The following is a 17,095-nucleotide window of genomic DNA, read 5'->3' as shown; positions in this document are numbered from 1 at the left end:
CCACCTGCCGGACATCCTGGGTAGCGCACGTGGCAGGAACCTTCCTATAACCGAAGGGGGGGGGCGGAGGGGAGGGGGGAACAAGGTCCTCAAGCCTGGGGCCCCATCACGGAATTCTTCCCTCAAAGGTGACTCCCAAGGAGGCCGGCGACCCTGTTCCTCGGGTGTCTCCCCTCTGGCTCTGGCTGCAAGAGTGACCCGTGCCCAGTGACGGGGACCTTGGGGATGGCCCCCAAGTCACCAGCATAGCCAGCTGCAGCTGCTCAGGGTTTCACACCTGTGACCCAGAGACTCAGCCCCATCTTAGCACACACTCATACACCCGTCGTCACACTCATCACAATACACACATACATGTTCATAGTCAGACTCATACACTCGCTCTCACATACATTCACATGCACTACAGTCACACACTCGCACACACTCCTACACATGCTCATATAAACACACGTTCTCACACTCGCCCAACATGTGCACATATGTTCAGTTACACACTGTTCCATACTAACACCCACCCATGCTCACATACACGGCCCTGCCACCTAAACTCTGACACACTCACACCCACGCTCACATATCCATCCCTGCCACTTACACTCCGGCACACTCACACCCATGTTCACATATCCATCTCTGCCACTTACACTCTGGCACACTCGCAGCTGAGCACTATGTGCTATGCACATTCACACTCACATTCCCGCACACCCACACACCCCTACATACTGCCTCACACCCCAGCCCCTCCCAGCCTGTACAGTGGTGCTCTCTGAGAAGGTGGAAGGAGGGTGGAGGGAGGAGTCTGCATCTCAGCCCTGCGAGCCATCCCAGGTAAACCCTAGACCACCTTTTCTGGGCTTCCTTTCAAACTGTATGGAAGTAGTGTTATGCCACATTTGCCATTAAGCTTTTCTAATTCATTATGTTGGGAGATTTTATCAGCCTTACTTCATTTATTGCAATGGCTCCAGGATCACATTATACAAATTTACCATAATTTAGTGATTCATTCTCCCACTGATTGACACTTCCAGGCTGCTTGCTATTACAAACAATAATACAGTGAGCATTCATGCGTGTGTCTTTGCACATCTGGGAGCATTTTTATGTGGCCTGAACTCTAACGAGTACTGCTGGGTCATTGCACATCTGCGGTGTCTCCCCTGCTGGGTGCTGCACGTTGGGACTTTCTCTGCAGCCAAGTGTCAGACACCTACTCTCCCTCATCCTGACCACACCCGGTGCTTCACTGACCTGTTGGGCATGAAGAGGCATCACGCTGTGATTTCACTTGTGTGGTCCTGTGGACTGGAGAGTCCCGCAGTGTGCAGCACACGTGGCCCAAGCACATTCTCTCTCCCTCTCGCCTCACCAGCTTGTGTCCTCTGCTCATCTTTCCACTTGGTTCCTTGTCTTTTTCATACAGAGTTTCAGAGGCTCTTCCTATGGTCTGGTTGCTAATCTTTCATCTGTTACTTATATTGCAAGTAACTTTTAGTCTGTGTCTCGTAGTTTTTCACTTTTTAACAGAAATTTTTACATTTTTTAAAGGATTTTATTTATTGATGTATTTGAGAAAAAGAGTGAGAGAACACAAGTTGGGGGAGCGGCCGAGGGAGAGGGAGAAGCAGCTCCCCCACAGAGCAGAGAGCTCAGTGTGGGGCTCGATCTCAGGACCCTGAGATCATGATCGGAGCCGAAGGCAGACACTTCATGGATGGAACCACCCTGGCGCCCCCAGAAATTTTTACATTTTTAACATCAAAGCCACCAGTATTTTCTTCCATGGTTTGTGCTTTGGGGATCTTGTTAAAAAAATTCCTTCCCAGCCATAAAGTCAGGAAGATACGACTTTTGTTTCCCAGAGTTGTAGATGTTTGCTTTTTGTAGTCACAGGCCCCTTTGCTGTTAAAGGCAGCGTGCCATCAAAGAGTCAGACTGCCTCCACCTCCATCCCTCCTCGCGTCCTCCCTTGGGTCTGCTCTCCCCACCTCCCAATCTTCCATGTATCATGCAGAATGGTTCTGCTGCACCTCCTCCTGCACCCAGATCCAGGCCAGAGAGTCTGACTAACACGTCGGCTCTGTTCCTTGCTCACCATGTGATTTTGGCTACATCCTCAGCCTGCCACAAACATGTGCCCCAAAACCTGGTGCAAATGCACAAACACCTGCTCAGATGGCTGCCACTGCACAGGTGTCACCAAAACCACCCTGCACATCTGCGTCCTGCCCCTGTCCACCCTGTTGTCTGCCCAACGAGCTGAGCTACACATTCTGCAGAGATAGCCATCCTTTTCCTCTGGTTTCTGGATGCCTCTAGGGTGCCCTGGTGCAAATGGAGTGTGAGGTGCAGAAGGAGCCCCAAGTGTGTACTCCTCTGGACCCTTCCCCCAGGGCTGCGTCTGGCCAAGTCCTTCAACTGAGGGTCACCCCCCTCAAGGCAATGGCGTCATGTGCTCCCTCCATGTTCACCTGCATCCCCCAGGCCCAGTGTGGAAGCAGCTCTGCAGCTGTGCATGTGGGGTCACTGCAGTATCCTCATGGCCCTCTGCCTACCATACTGTAAGCCAAACCCCATAAGCACCTACTCATGCTGTCCTACTGTGAGGGTGCAATGCCCCCCACTTCAGAAACCCCAATTCCTGTGATATGGAAACCCCAGTAAAAGTCAGAAAGGCAGTGGTGGCAAATGCAGCAATGGGTTCCAAAGGCAATTTCATTGGTGATGACTGGTTGGATCATGGTTCTCCTTGAGATGGGATGTCATAAAGATGTATGGTGACGCTCAGCCCGCTCCAGGGCCCACCTTGCCACCAGAACGCCGAGCCATCCCTTCCTGAATGTGTCCTGAGCTCTGATGGAGGCAGCTGGCCAGAGGGAGGGGAGAGGTAGGCAGGATGGTGTGGTGGCCCAGGTTCCCCCCACCCAGTACTTTGTCAAGGTCAAAAAGGCAGCCTCCCCCCACCCCCAGCCTACCGGCTAGAAAGTTAAATTCCATCAGAGAGCAGTGACAGCTGCCAATTAGAAGTAGAGGGACAGCAGGAAGGACACATGCTTTGAGGCTGGGACTGCCTTGGCCAAGTGCCCAGCCCTGCCGCTTTCTTGCTGGGTGACTTGGGCAGGTCTCTCAGCCTCTCTGAGCTAGCTGTCCTGGTCCGTGAAGTGAGGGCAGCATTCTGGCCCTTGTAGAATTATACAGATGTGTACACGGACCATTTAAACTTGGCACACTTATTGCTAGCATCTGTAGCCACAGCTGGGAGCATTCTTAGGATTAATACAAAAACAGCACAGCTAAACACACCCTTTGAACATAAGAAAACTGTGCATCTACTTCAATGTCAAAACTACTAACCATGATCTCTACTGCTTAGTCACACAGATGAGGACACTGAGGCCCAGAAAAGGTGCGTAGCTTGCCTGAAGTCACACAGCAGTAGCAGAAGTGAGTCTAGAATGGAACACAGACCTTCTGAAACTGTTTCCACAATCTCATGCTGTGGCAGACATATCCTAGAGTGACCAGCAATGAACCACACCCTGTGGGATCCCCTCCCTGCAAGTATGGGCAAGACCTATGACTAGCTTCCCTTTTTTTTCTTAAAGATTTATTTATTTGAGGGGGTGGAAGGGAGAGGATCCTAGAGCAGATTCCATTCTGTGTGAGGAGCCCAATGAGGGGCTTGATCCCAGGACCCCAAAATCATGACCTGAGTCAGATGCTCAACCAACTGAGCTCCTCCAAGCACCCTGTGCTTTGCTTCTTACCACTAGAATATGAGATGCCACTGCTAGGACTGCATTAGGCTCTGTCTTAGATAGAGGAAGGGAGAGCCTCCCATAGGCCTTGCAGAAGTAAACAGCCGTGCTGGAAATGCCCATGGACAGAGCCGTGAGGCTGGGCCTGAGCATGGCCTCCAGGTGATACCCAGTGATGAAGTGAGGTCCTCCAGCCACAAGGAAAGAAATACCACCAACAATATGAGTGAGCTTGGAACCAGCCTCCCTAGCTGGCTTTTGGGATGAGAGCACAGCCCTGCCAACATCAAGACTGCAGGCCTGGAGCAGAGACCTAGCACAGCCGAGAGCCTGAACTCCTGACCCACAGTTACCGGGTGTTTCCAGCCACTAAGCTTGCGGTAATTTATTATGCAGCCTAGAAAACAAACACACATGGTCCTTCTGAGTTCTAAACATCCCATATTTCCTATCTGCCCCAGAGAGTCAGGCCTCAGTCTCTTCTTTGGCATCATTAATGTTTGGGGCCCTGGGTTCTGGGCTGGCCTGTGGTGGCACTGGTGCCATGATCTATCTCCCTGCCCCTCTCATAGCAGAGACCCCTGGCTTCTAACAGGCATACTCAGCTCACGGCACCACCAGCCTCCTTGCAGGGAGACACAGCATGTGACTGAGTTCCTGCCAGGGGTTTGCGCAGAGGCGATGTGCACAGCTCCCGAACACCCTTAAAGCCCGGGGAGCACCCTCCCTTGCACCCCTTCCTGCTGGCTGGGATGCGGCCTGAGGTGAGCCAGCTTGGTTAGGCACTACATGCTGCACTCCACCTGGTTCCGACTGCTCTGGGAGGTGGCCCTCCGCTCTCAGCCCTCTCTGGGACCACCCTCAAGCTGAAGACAGTGGTCTTGTCCAGAGCCATAGTCCCCTGTGATCCCTGAGGGGAGACGAAGGCTCAGCCCCTCACCCATGCTTGAGACACCTTCAAAGGCCACCCTAGTCTCAGAGCTCGCTGTGGGGACAGCTGAGGCCTGTGAGGCTTCATCACAGTGCAGGTGCTCCCTCTGCCTGGCAGCACCTTGAGGCCCCTCCTGCATGCAGATCTTCCCTGGGGGCCAGCCTACAGCCTATGGCCAGCAAACAAGTCAGCAGCAGGGGACTCAGAGAGTTTTGAGTAAATCAGAGGGTGCCTGAACCGTGCCAGCTTGCCCTGGACACGAGAGAGCAGATAGAAACCTCCACCTCTGCTGCTTTGGTTTTCTTTGTTAGTTAACAGACCAGGCTGCACAGATGCTCGGGCAGCCCAGATGGACTGAGTCCCTGTCACTATGTGAACCTTTAAGCTTCCTGCACCCAGAGGGCTGTGCTTTTTCTCATTTGCCCTAAGACATCCCAAAGACTGGCTCAAGCCCCACATGCCACATGGCTTGAGGACTGCCCACAGCAGGATCTGCACAGAAGGGGGGAGGCAGTGAGGCCCATCACAGCATGATGGTGGCCAGCAGAGTCAGAAGTCCTTACAGGGAGCTTCTTCCAGAAACACATCTCAACTGAGAAGACTGTGGCTCACTCGGGACCACACAGCTTCTGCTGGAGCCAGGCCTCCAGCTGTAGGATGATTTACAGAGCAGGCCCGGCAGGCAGGCCTGTGTGGGAGCAGCGCCCAGTGATCACAGAGACCGCTAAGAGGCCTGGGATGACACAGTCCATCCCAGCATGTTTGGGATTCTGCTTACTTGAAAGACCTGAGCGTTTACTATCAAATGCGGGGAATCAATCACCATGTTATTACCAATAAATGTATTTCACACTAATGACACAGATTATTAAATGTGGTGATGACTGGAGTCATTTTGGCATTGGTGCTCCATGTGCACCACGGAGAGAGGGTGCTGGCAGACGGGGTTCCTGATCTTGAGGCCCCGGCAGCAGGGTGATGGGAGCAGGCCAGCATGTCTGATTGCGCCCACCTGCTGGGCCCCAGGCTTCAGGAGGAAATAAGCATCATTCTGGACCCCGCAGATCCTTTGCACTCCCTTGTTCACGGGAGCACTCTGTAAATACAAGTGGCCCCCGAGCTAGGGGAGCACCTCTGAGAAGCTGCCTATCTGAATCAACTTCAACAGAACAAGCTTCAGTTGAGTGGATGATGTCAGGGATCCTCCCTGGTCTTGGGGATCCATGTTTGCCATTTCTGTGAACCTGAAGCTTTGGCGTGTTGACACGTCCAACAGGCAAGGCTGTGGTGATGGTTCGGAAGATACCTTTGGCACTTGTAGCTGCTCTGCCATCCCCAGTGGAAATGCCTGGGAGTTTATCACTCCAGGCAGCCCTTCACCCAGATGTGGGCACCCTGTGTGGCCTCCTTCCCCCACACCTGTACCTGTTTCTCCAGCAGATGGACACTCCTAAAAGTCACCTGAAAACAAATCCTCATGTTAGGTTCTGCTTCTGGGCAATTTGTCCTAAGAAAAAAAAAACCAGGTAAGCATGTGGTACGTGCACACAGAGGGACAGCACCGTGTGGTCATAAAAACACAGCAGCGGCAGCTACTATTTTGGAGACACCTTTTTTTTTTTTTTTTAAGATTTTATTTACTTATTCATGAGAGATGCAGAGAGGCAGAGACACAGGCAAAGAAAGAAGCAGACTCCTTGCAGGGAGCCTGACGTGGGACTCAATCCCGGGACTCTGGGATCATGACCTAAGCCAAAGGCAGATGCTCAACCCCTGAACCACCCAGGTGCCCTGGAGACCCCTTTAAAATGTATTGTTGAGGGCAGCCCAGGTGGCTCAGTGGTTTAGCGCTACCTTCAGCCTACGACGTGATCCTGGAGACCCGGGATCGAGTCCCACGTCAGGCTCCCTGCATGACACCTGCTTCTCCCTCTGCCTGTGTCTCTACCTCTCTCTCTGTGTGTCTCTCATGAATGAATAAATAAAATCTTTTTAAAAAATTTTTTTAAATGTACTGTTGAGTGAAAAAAGCAAAGTGCATAAGAGGGGACACAGTACCCTTATTTTTTGAAAGGAAAGCACTTATATTCTACATGTTTGATATCCATGCAGAAAACCAGAAGAAACGGAGAAGCTAACAAAATTGCCTAGGACAGCGAGTGGACACAGATGCATGTGTGTGACTCTCTAGAGGTTTAGTTCACCACGTCCCATGGGTTTTCACCAATCCAGAAACTACAATACAGATTCCTGGGCCCCATCCTCCCAGGAGCCTGCTGCAGCTGGCCTGGGGTGAGGAGCCAGATCTTGAAGACTTCACAGCTGGCCGATGCTCCGCCAGGCTTGTTCTGGATGATTTCATCAAGAGGTTTGAACAAAACCCAACCCCTAGCCAGCAGCTGAACACCCAGGTGGTGCTGTTTTCCGGGACACGAGCCAGCCCTCACTGGAAGCACAATTGAAAGCCTCCTTTCATTCCCAGTGACCCCCGATGGCGCGTGTGAGCCGGGGCTCCCGGCTGGAAATCAATCGCCTTCACTGGCCTCCATGGTCCCTCCAAGCCCAGCTCTTGCGCCACATCCCTGTTGTCACAGCAACGGAGGACACAATGGTTTCTGTGGAGTTCGGATCTATAAATAATTTCTAGATCAGTTGTTTTGGTATGAATGGGGTGGGCTCGGCAGGGCGGTTCGCGGTGGCAGCAGGCCAGGCCATCGTCCACAGAAACGGCCATGCTTGGGAAGCAAGGTGGCAGCCGGCAAGTCTGCCCAAAGTCCTGTTCTGTCCAGCTGGGCAGGGGTGGCCTGGCCCCATCCCGGAGAAGTTTCTGCTTCGGAGAACATATCTGGGGCTGTTCCATCTCCTCTGCGAACCCCAGAGATGTTCAGATGCTAACGGGCTACACGGTGGCAGGGGGTGATGTGTGTGTTCCAAACCCCTTCTGGCAACTGAGGAAGGCTCAGAGGGGTGCAGGCACAGATCTTACTGTGTCTGAGCTGACAGAGATAGTGCTGTTTAATGTTTCTGTGGTGCTGGGGGAGCTCAGCAGAACAAAGGGACTGGGGTCTGCGGGTCTGGGTTCTAGTCCATCTGGCTCCCTCCGTTCAGGGAGCAATGTTGGCCATGTTCTGAGGATGCTCTTCTCCACCAGCCCTCTTCTTCTGCTGCTGCTTCTTCTTCTTTTTTTTTTTTTTAATAACAGTGTTTTCCAGGGAAAGACTCACATTCACAAACCAAGGGCTGACGAGGTAGATTCTGTGGTTAAGTCATTTGAAAATCAAGCTGATGGAACATCTTTGCTCTCTGGTGAGAGTGAGTCCCCCCACGAAACACCTAAAGTGACGAGACCGCAGGGCATTGTGTTGCTTTGGGCAGGAGCACGATGGAAGGTCCCCCAGCACAGTTCTGCCTCGGAGGAGGCTCCCCACATTGTCTATGGCACCAGCACATGTGTGCCAAGGCACATTCCTACAAGCGTGCAGGAGCGATGTTCCATGCAACTCTGTTTACTAGAGTGAAGGCCCAGAACAGCCTGATGCCTCTGGAGTGAGCAGTGGATAAATTCAGCTTGATGTCCGTATACCAACACGCAGCTCTCAGTCAGTGGGAAAGAAGACGTGGGTCTGTCCAAGGTGATGCAGAACAGTCTCTGGGACAGATGAAGGAAAAGGAATGAGGCATATGGATGCTCCCATTTCTGTAAGAAGAGATGTATAACGTATTATAAACACACATTTGCATCTGCGCACACATGTTCACAATCGTGTACAAACAACAGATCTGTGCATGTGCATACGTGTGTGTGGATAGAGATGGTTTCTGAAAACATACATGGAGAAACTGATGACTTTGCTTGGCTCTGGAAAGGTGGGTCTGGCACCATGAAGGTTTGGGGTAGGAGACTTTTCATTGCATACCTGTCTGTAGTGTTTGGGTTATGTTTTACCATCTGCATACTGTAATTTTGCAATTAAAAGAAAAGATGAATGGAAGCATGGAAAAACACAATGAAGGGAAGAAAACAAAAGGAGGCAGGAAGAAGGGAGGGAGCCAGAAAGGGAGGCAGGAATCTTCACCTCTTCTGGATGTCAGAGGTGCATGGCTGGGAGGTCAGCAGAAGGATCCCCAGTGTGGTTTCAATCTGTGCACCCAGCACAGGCAATGAAAACGCAAATCAGAAAAGAGAGTTTCTCTCTGCCTTCATCAGTCCCTGCTCTGTTAGTAAATGCTTCCTGGAGGGCAAAGGGCAAACTGTGAGTTTGTTTTCCCCAACTGAGTGGAGGCTGGGGTTTGCGATTCTGGAGAAGCTGAGTGAACAGGAAGCAGCTCTGGAGGGCAGCTGCACTTACCCTCGCCCAGCCAGCCAGCCACAGCCCACGGTGCTGACATTTCCCACATTTCTCAAATGAATGCCGGCCTCAGGCAGGTGGGCCTCCAGAACTGGTGTCCCTGGCGAGCAGCTGGGCTCACAGTGAGGGAGAACCGGAGTCAGTGATGGAAGTCCAGGGCAGGCTTCGCTGGACACTGAGAACATGAGAAGCACCCTTTATTTTTTTTAAAGATTTATTTATTTATTCATGAGAGACACAGACTGAGAGAGAGGCAGAGACATAGGCAGAGGGAGAAGCAGGCTCCTCGCAGGGAGCCTGATGTGGGACCTGATCCTGGATCCCGGGATCACGACCTGAGCCAAAGGCAGGTGCCCAACCACTGAGCCACCCAGGCGTCCCATGGGAAGTACCCTTTAAAGGGAAGTGCTGGCCTGGGTGTGACAGTCCAATCTCAAACTTCCAGGATGGTTTTGTATCTCGAAGAAAAAAGATGGGAAATGGGGGGGGGGGGCAGGGTGTAAGGGGCTGCCAGGATGGTTTGGGCATGGGTGTGGTGGCATGGCCCCTGTGGATATAAGAACTTCATGTTCCTCAGCTGCATCTGCACTCAGATCAGCAGAGTGACCATGACTCAGAGCCCGGCCAGCATGAGGGATGTCCGGGGGCTCAGGTGCTTTCCTAGGAGCAAGAGCAGTTTCTCAGACATCATGAACATGTGTTTTAAAAGCAGATATTGGGGGCAGCAGGGTGACTCAGTTGGTGAAGTGTCTTCCTTGGGCTTAGGTCAGGATCCAGGATCCTGAGATCAAGCCCCACGTGGGGCTCCCTGCTCAATGGGGAGCCTGCTTCTTTCTCTCCCCAACACTCTCTCTCTTTCTCAAATAAATAAATAAAATATTTTTTAAAAATGCAAACACTGGGCTCCACCATCAGGGAGCCCAGTGCTCCGAGAGGGCTCAGGAAGCTGCATTGTAAGAGCCACAAGTGACTGAACCCCCAGGCCAGGACAGCAGGGCACACGTGCCCTAAGACGTATGTAAGAAAAAAAAAAGAAAAAAAGACGTATGTAAGAGAATCTGTTGGCAGTATAGGAAGAAACAATTATAATTTCCACTTCAATTCATCTCATCCTTTTAAAGTTTCTCAGCTATGTTTGACAACGTGCATAAAGCAGCAGCAGCAGAGCACAGATCCATGCCTTCCGAGAGATAAAACAGTGCTGGCTAGCCCTTGTGCTGCCCACGCTACACAGCCCTGCCCCAGCCACTCACAGACCCACACCGATTCACTCCTCACACTTCAGTGAGATGCTATCACCCCTACTGTGGACAGAACTGTGCACCCCCATCCACGTGTTGAAGCCCTAACCTCCAATATGGCTGAACTTGTGGCAATGACATAGCAGATGAAATGAGTTCCTAAGGGGGGCCCTGACCCGAGAGGTTCGGTGTCCTTATAAGAACAGACGTCAGACAGCCCAGCACGCCTGCTCCAACCATCATGTGAAGACACAGCAAGAGGGTTGGCAGCCTGCGAGCCAGAGTCCTCCCTGGAAACCTTGATCTTGGATTACTGGCCTCCAGAGCCATCAGAGGAAGTGTGCTGTTTAAATCAGCCAGCGTGTGATAAGGCACCACAGGACACGAGCACCTCTCATCACGCAGGTGGGGAAACAGAAGTGTGGGGAGGTTGAGGAGTGTGCAGGGCAGCAGGCAGGGGGTGGGCCTGGGACGTAAATCCAGGGAGTTTAGCTGAGGAACCCAGACTTTTAATTACATAGAATGGGGCATGCTTTTTTTTTTTTTTTCCAAGCTCATATTAGAATATGTTAGAAAAAGTCTGGAAACTACCAGATTAGACAGAAAGCATGTGAGAATCTGTGCTGCACAGAATAACCACCCCAGTGATGTCTGTGTCTCAAGTCCCTGGAACCCGTGAATATTTACCTCACTTGGCAGAAGGAACTGTGTCGATATGATGAATGGTGCTGAGATGAGGAGATTGCTCTGGATGATTCAGGCAAGCCCTAAATGCAATCCCAAGTGTCCTCATGAGAGGCAGGCAGGGGGGTCAGACACATAAGATGCTGGCAGGGAAGAGGGAGGGAGGGAGGGGCCGCAGGCCAGGAAGCAATGTACCTCCAGAAACTGGGAAAAGCAAGGAAACACATTTGCCTCCAGAGCCTCCAGAAGAAACGCAGAGCTGCAGACCACTTTAGACTTCTGACCCCCAGAACTTTAATACAATCGTGTTGCTTAAGTCACTAGATTTGTGGTAATCTATGACAATAGCGGTAGAATGTTATTCAGAGGAAAAGCTGCAGATTTAGGGGATAGGTTACCAAGTGGATGATACAGTTGGAAGAAGGTGATTCTCAGTATGGAGCTGAAACATGCAGGCCTGTGCACTGCTTCTCTGCAATGCGACTTTGCGAATCTGCAAAGGGCTTTGGCCCATACAGTATGGCAGAAGTGATGTGCAACCTCTGACCCCACTCTCACTCTCTCAGATGGCCATGAGGAGGCCCCATCTGCCTAGGGAAGATGAGGCCCCTTGAGTGGAGGACAGCAGTGCAGCCACACCAATCACCAGGCATGTGGCAGCAGCTGCTCTGACTGTGCAGCCCCAGTGAGCCATCAGATCACTGCAGCCACACAAGGGATCCCACAGCATCCCACGGAAGAATCACCTGCTGAGCCCAGCCCAAGCCACCCCACCTAAGGACTAGGAACTTGTAAAAGATCCCACCCCTTTAGGTGTGGAGGTGGGGGCACCTCCCCATCACTCTCCACCTCCTCTGTCCGCAGTGCGGCCCTCATTCCAGCCAATGAGAGCGAACTCTCATTCAACCTCCTCATCCTCACCACAACCCTCAGATGTGGTTGATCATAGTATCACCATTTTACACATAAGGAAATGAGGCTGAGAGAGGTTCATGGACCTGCCCAAGATCCAAAAGCTGGTGAGGGGAGGGAGTGGGCTTTGAACCCAGATTTATCGGACACCAGACCCACAGAGCCTTCTGCTAGTCTGCTCCACTTACTCATGCATCCAAGACAAGTTTATTGAGAGTCTTTTATGTCCAGTGCTTGGAAAGATGAACAAAAGAGACGTGGTCCATCTGTGAATAGCTATTCAAATAGAGTCACCATCCACGGTGATCCTGGGCTTTGTGTTCGCTTCAGTGATGAACATGGGGTGGATGTGAAAGTGGCTGTTTGTTCTGAGTATAAACTAGGATTGTGCTCAGCTGTTACAGAAAACCCACTCCCGTGGCTTACCCAGCTGAGCTATAATTTTTCTCATAAGAGCCTGAAGACAAGAGTTCTAGGTTGACACAGCAGCAGAATGGCATCATCTGTGTCATTCTGCCTTGCTGTCCATTCCTGATGCGGGGTTTGTGGCCATGGGTTTGGCTTCTGCTGGGCTGGTCGGGGTCATGTGGCCACTCCTGGCCTGATCCCTGTGGCTGGAGAGACCGTGCATTATAGTTGGCTCAGCTTGGGTCATGGGCTTCCTCTATGGACAGAGGATGGGTTTGCCAGACAAAAGGGGAGGCCAGGACCAGGGAAAAGGAGTTACAGGTTGTGTTTTCCCAACACTGTCTCCCATCCACATGCTCTTCTTATAGTGAGATTTTTCTTCTCCTTCCAAAAGAAGTGGGGACTAGATCTCTTTCCCTTGAGGTGGAGTTGGCTTGTGACAATGGTCAAAGTAACTCTATCCCAGTATGGAGCTGGGTCGTGAAGGTAATGTACCTGCCACCTGGTTGCCTTGGGATGCTTGCTCTTGGAAGCCAGCCACCATGGAGAAGTCACATTTAGGTGCTTGCGTGAGGTCCCATCAGCCCTGCGAGTGAGAGAACCCTCGATAGATCCCAGGTCCCAGCCACTGAATCACTGTCAGGTGCCGAGCTGCTACACCTCAATCCACATAAAGCACAGATGCACTGTCCCTGCCAAGCCCTGCTCAAATTACAGATTTGTCACAATTATGTGTGATTTTTGTCTTCTGGTCACTAGGTTTGGGGTTGCTTGTTAGGCAGCACCAGACCAGTAGAACAAGAGGAGGTAAGCATAGGTGAAGGACAGGTGTGCTCAAGCAGATCCTTTCTCTTGGGGAGGTGAGGGCCAAAGGGAGACGGGAGGATGCCGGGCTCACTGGGAACAGAGCAAGGCCTTGACATGCCTGTTTCTCATGGACATGAAAGAATCTAAGCTGACCGTTTGGTTGCAGGCTAGCTGGTTTGGAAGAAACCCAGAGACAGTATTTCTGGGACCAGTGGACAGTGAAGCAAGAGATTCATGTGGCTAGCACCAGGAAACGTCTGCTCCCACTTTGCCATGCCTCTTCTCCAACCAGATGGAACCAGACCCACCCACATTCCTGCACCAGCTCTGGCCTTGGGCAGAACCCATTCTAAGAAAAAAAAAAAAAAAGAACCCATCCTGAGGACAAGTGGCTCAGTGATGGACTATGCTCTTGTGCCTCTTGGCTAAGCCGTGCTGCCTGCTGCTCTGTTTACTTGGCTCTAGATTTGAGTTTGTAATTACTGGGCATAACCTTGTTAAAATCTTATTCCTAATTATTTTTTTCTGTAGATTCAAATTTTTAATGGCCATACCATCTGAGAGTAATGATGGCTTTATCTCTTCCTTTCCAACTCTGATGGTTTTTATTCTTTTCTCATTCCCCTATGCTGGTAGCTTGTCCCATACAATGCTGAACAGAAACAAGAGTCATCTTTGTCTTGTCCCTGATTTTAAAGACACTGCTTCAAATGTGCCTGGTTAAGAATGGCATTTATTTTTTTTTAAGATTTTATTTATTTATTCATGAGAGACACAGAGAGAGAGATAGAGGCAGAGACACAGGCAGAGGGAGAAGCAGGCTCCACACAGGGAGCCCGACGCAGGACTCAATCCCAGGTCTCCAGGATCACACCCTGGGCCGAAGGCGGTACTAAACCGCTGAGCCACCAGGGCTACCAAGAATGGCATTTATGAAAGCATTTTGGTAGATGTGCTTTATCATATTAAGAAAATTTAATTTTGTCCTTTTTAAGAAAAATTTTAAAGTGTCTTATTTTTATCTTAAGTAGGCTCCGTGCCCAATGTGGGACGTGAACTAACAACCCTGAGATGAAGAGTCGCATGCTCTATCGACGGAGCCAGCCAGGTGCCCCAGCTAAAGTTTAATTTTTTCTTAATTTACCAGTTTTTAAGATAAAAGGATGTTGAGTTTCAGCCACTGTTCCTTCTGCATCTGGTGGATGATCACAGGGTTTTTCTCCTTTAATCTGCTACTGTGATAAATGGCATTTATAGATTCTCAAATATTAAATCACTCTTGTATACCTGGTATAAGTTTACATTTGTTTTGAAGCATTACCATTTCATAAAGATTGGTTTTGCCAATACTATAAGATTTTTGTGTCTATTTTCGTGGGTAATTCTGACATAGAATTTTCCATTCTCACGCCATTGGTGTCATTATTCTTTCAGTATCAAGAGTACAGTAGCCTCAGAGAATGAGTTTGGAAATATTCCTTCTTTCCATATTCCCTGGAAGAATTCGTATGAGACCACAATGATAGACTTCAAATGTCTGATTGAACTATAGCTGTAGGGCACCTGAGTGGTTCAGCGGTTGAGCATCTGCCTTTGGCTCAGGTCGTGATCCCTAGGTCCTGGGATCGAGTCCCGCATTGGGCTCCCCACAGAGAGCCTGCTTCCCAAACCCCCCACCCCCGCCCATGTGTCTGCCTCTCTCATGAAAAAATAAATAAAATCTTAAAAAAAAAAAGGAACTAAAATTGTAAAACTCACTGGGCTATTTTCTTTGTAGGAGGAATTGGAAATGCTCAAAGTCATCTCTGGTTGCAGGACTGTTCAGACCTCCTACTCCTTTGTGAGGTGGTTTTGGCTGATAGGTTTTTTCCCTAATGTTTCCATTTCCCTGCCACTGCCTGAATTAGAAGAATCCTCGTCTGGCCAGCTATAGAAGATGGTCCTGCCTCCTGAATCCGAGGACAGCATCTCTGAGCTGCCCCCAACTCTTCAGAAACCCAGGCTCCTTCTGCTCCTCTCTTCCTGTGTTGGCGTCTGAGTCGGGATGATTCGAGCTACAGATAGCAGAACATTTGACTAAGACTGGATTAAACAACAAAGAATTTTTACTATTTCATGTGAGTAGTCCCGAGTCAGGCAGTTCCAGGGCTGGCTGATTAAGGGGATCAATCGTGCCCCTGAGGACTCCACCTCTGTCTTTCTGCTCCCTCACCCGGGCACGTTGGTCTGTATATGGGACATGACAGCGCTGTAGTTGTAGGCATCACATATGTGGACGTGAAGACCCAGAAATAGGGGCATCTCCTGCTTTACAAGACTTATTAAGAAGGAAAACATTCTGGGATCCCTGGGTGGCGCAGCGGGTTGGCGCCTGCCTTTGGCCCAGGGCGCGATCCTGGAGACCCGGGATCGAATCCCACGTCAGGCTCCCGGTGCATGGAGTCTGCTTCTCCCTCTGCCTGTGTCTCTGCCTCTCTCTCTCTCTCTCTGTGTGACTATCATAAAAAAAATTAAAAAATAAAAAATAAAAAATAAAAATAAAAATAAAAAAGAAGGAAAACATTCCCCAAACCACCCCCCATCCCAGGCCCTATTGCCAATAGTCAGCTCACAATGGAGGTTTCCACCTCTACAGTGGGTGGCAGGCCCTGTGGCCAGGAGTAGGGGGGCCCTGGACAGAAAATTGTCTGCCCCAGTGCCTCTGGGCTTTACCCATGGACTGTCTCACCTGGCCCCCTCCTGACCTTTCTGGCCTATTGCCACCCTGGGCCCACCTGATGGAAAGTACTAGCACCTGTGGTGTGCTGGGTAGTTTCACAACAGTTCTCTAGGGGCCCAGGAAGGGAAAGAGCCCGCATTGGAAAGTTTGCTGATTTCCGGGGTGTAAATACTCCCACTTTAGTTAATTTCAAGCTACCAATCAATGTCGGTGACTGCAAAGTTGGGAAGTGATGTGCACAAGCCAGCTCCAGAGCACTCCTCACAAAAACCCAATGGATCCTATAAATGTGAGCTGGGTTGAAGGAAGATGCCCTGCCCTGGCCAGAGAGCAATAATTAAGGCATTAAAAGGGCTGCCCTCCGATGAATGAGAGACCATGTTGAACACCTACTATGGATTAGTCATATACAAAATGTTATCTTGATTTCTCATCACCATCCATTTGCTCAATGAGGAAACACAGATACAGAGAAATTAAGGCACACAGGGACTTATATGGAACTGTATCCAAAACCAGGCTTGCCCCATCCACGTCCTTCCACCCCAAACAAAGGCCCAGATGCAGAATACATTCAGCTCGCTCTTGTTCAGCACCTGTGACATATCAGGGGTACTGCCATCAAAGTGGAGCATTATTCATAACAGCCAAAAATGAATGGGGGAAAATAAATCCAGCAACTACTAATAAATGGATAAACAGAGTGTGGTCTATCCAGTGGAATATCATTCAGCCAGGAAAAGGAATGAAGTCTTGACTCAGGCTGCAGTGGGGCTGAACCCCTGAAACATTATGCTGAGTGGAACGCGGTCGGTCATAAAGGACCAGACACAATGTGATTTCATGTACGTGAAACATCCAATATAGGCAAAGAAAGGGAAATTCTACAGGGAAACAAAGTAGTTCAGTGGTTGCCAGGGGCTAAAGGGAGGAAGAGTGGACAGTGGCTGCTACTGGATATGGGGCTTCTTTTGGGAGATGATGAAAGTTCTGGAAGTAGGTAGTCATGATGTTCATGCGACTGTCTGAATACCCTAAAAGCCACCAAATTACAAATTATAAAACAAAGTGCAGGATTAATTGAGAAGAGATTCTCCACCCCCCTCGATCACCGGAGGTTTGTAGAAGGCCCTCAGATGGGGGTCCGAGGGCCTTCTACAAACCTCCGGTGATCACTGAGCGGGACTGGCCAAGTCACCCAGGTCCTAAGCTAAGGAAGCACCTCACACACTTCTTTTCCACAAAGTACTTCAACCCCCTTCCAAGTGGTAGGATTATTC

At 50.3% G+C, this 17,095-nt stretch overlaps 1 long non-coding RNA gene across 1 annotated transcript; it reads right to left on the bottom strand.

Annotated features, from left to right (window-relative positions):
- Positions 1 to 7,845: 7,845 nt before the first annotated feature.
- Positions 7,846 to 11,261, bottom strand: LOC144310312 (uncharacterized). The gene is made up of 3 exons (XR_013376037.1): positions 10,973 to 11,261; positions 9,045 to 9,219; positions 7,846 to 8,392 (listed from the first exon to the last, which is right to left on the bottom strand). It is a non-coding gene; the product is annotated as an uncharacterized LOC144310312 (long non-coding RNA).
- Positions 11,262 to 17,095: the final 5,834 nt, after the last annotated feature.

This window comes from Canis aureus, chromosome 3 (genome assembly GCF_053574225.1).
Source record: "Canis aureus isolate CA01 chromosome 3, VMU_Caureus_v.1.0, whole genome shotgun sequence".
Lineage (NCBI taxonomy): Eukaryota > Metazoa > Chordata > Mammalia > Carnivora > Canidae > Canis > Canis aureus.
This window is presented reverse-complemented; position numbering and strand designations above follow the sequence as displayed.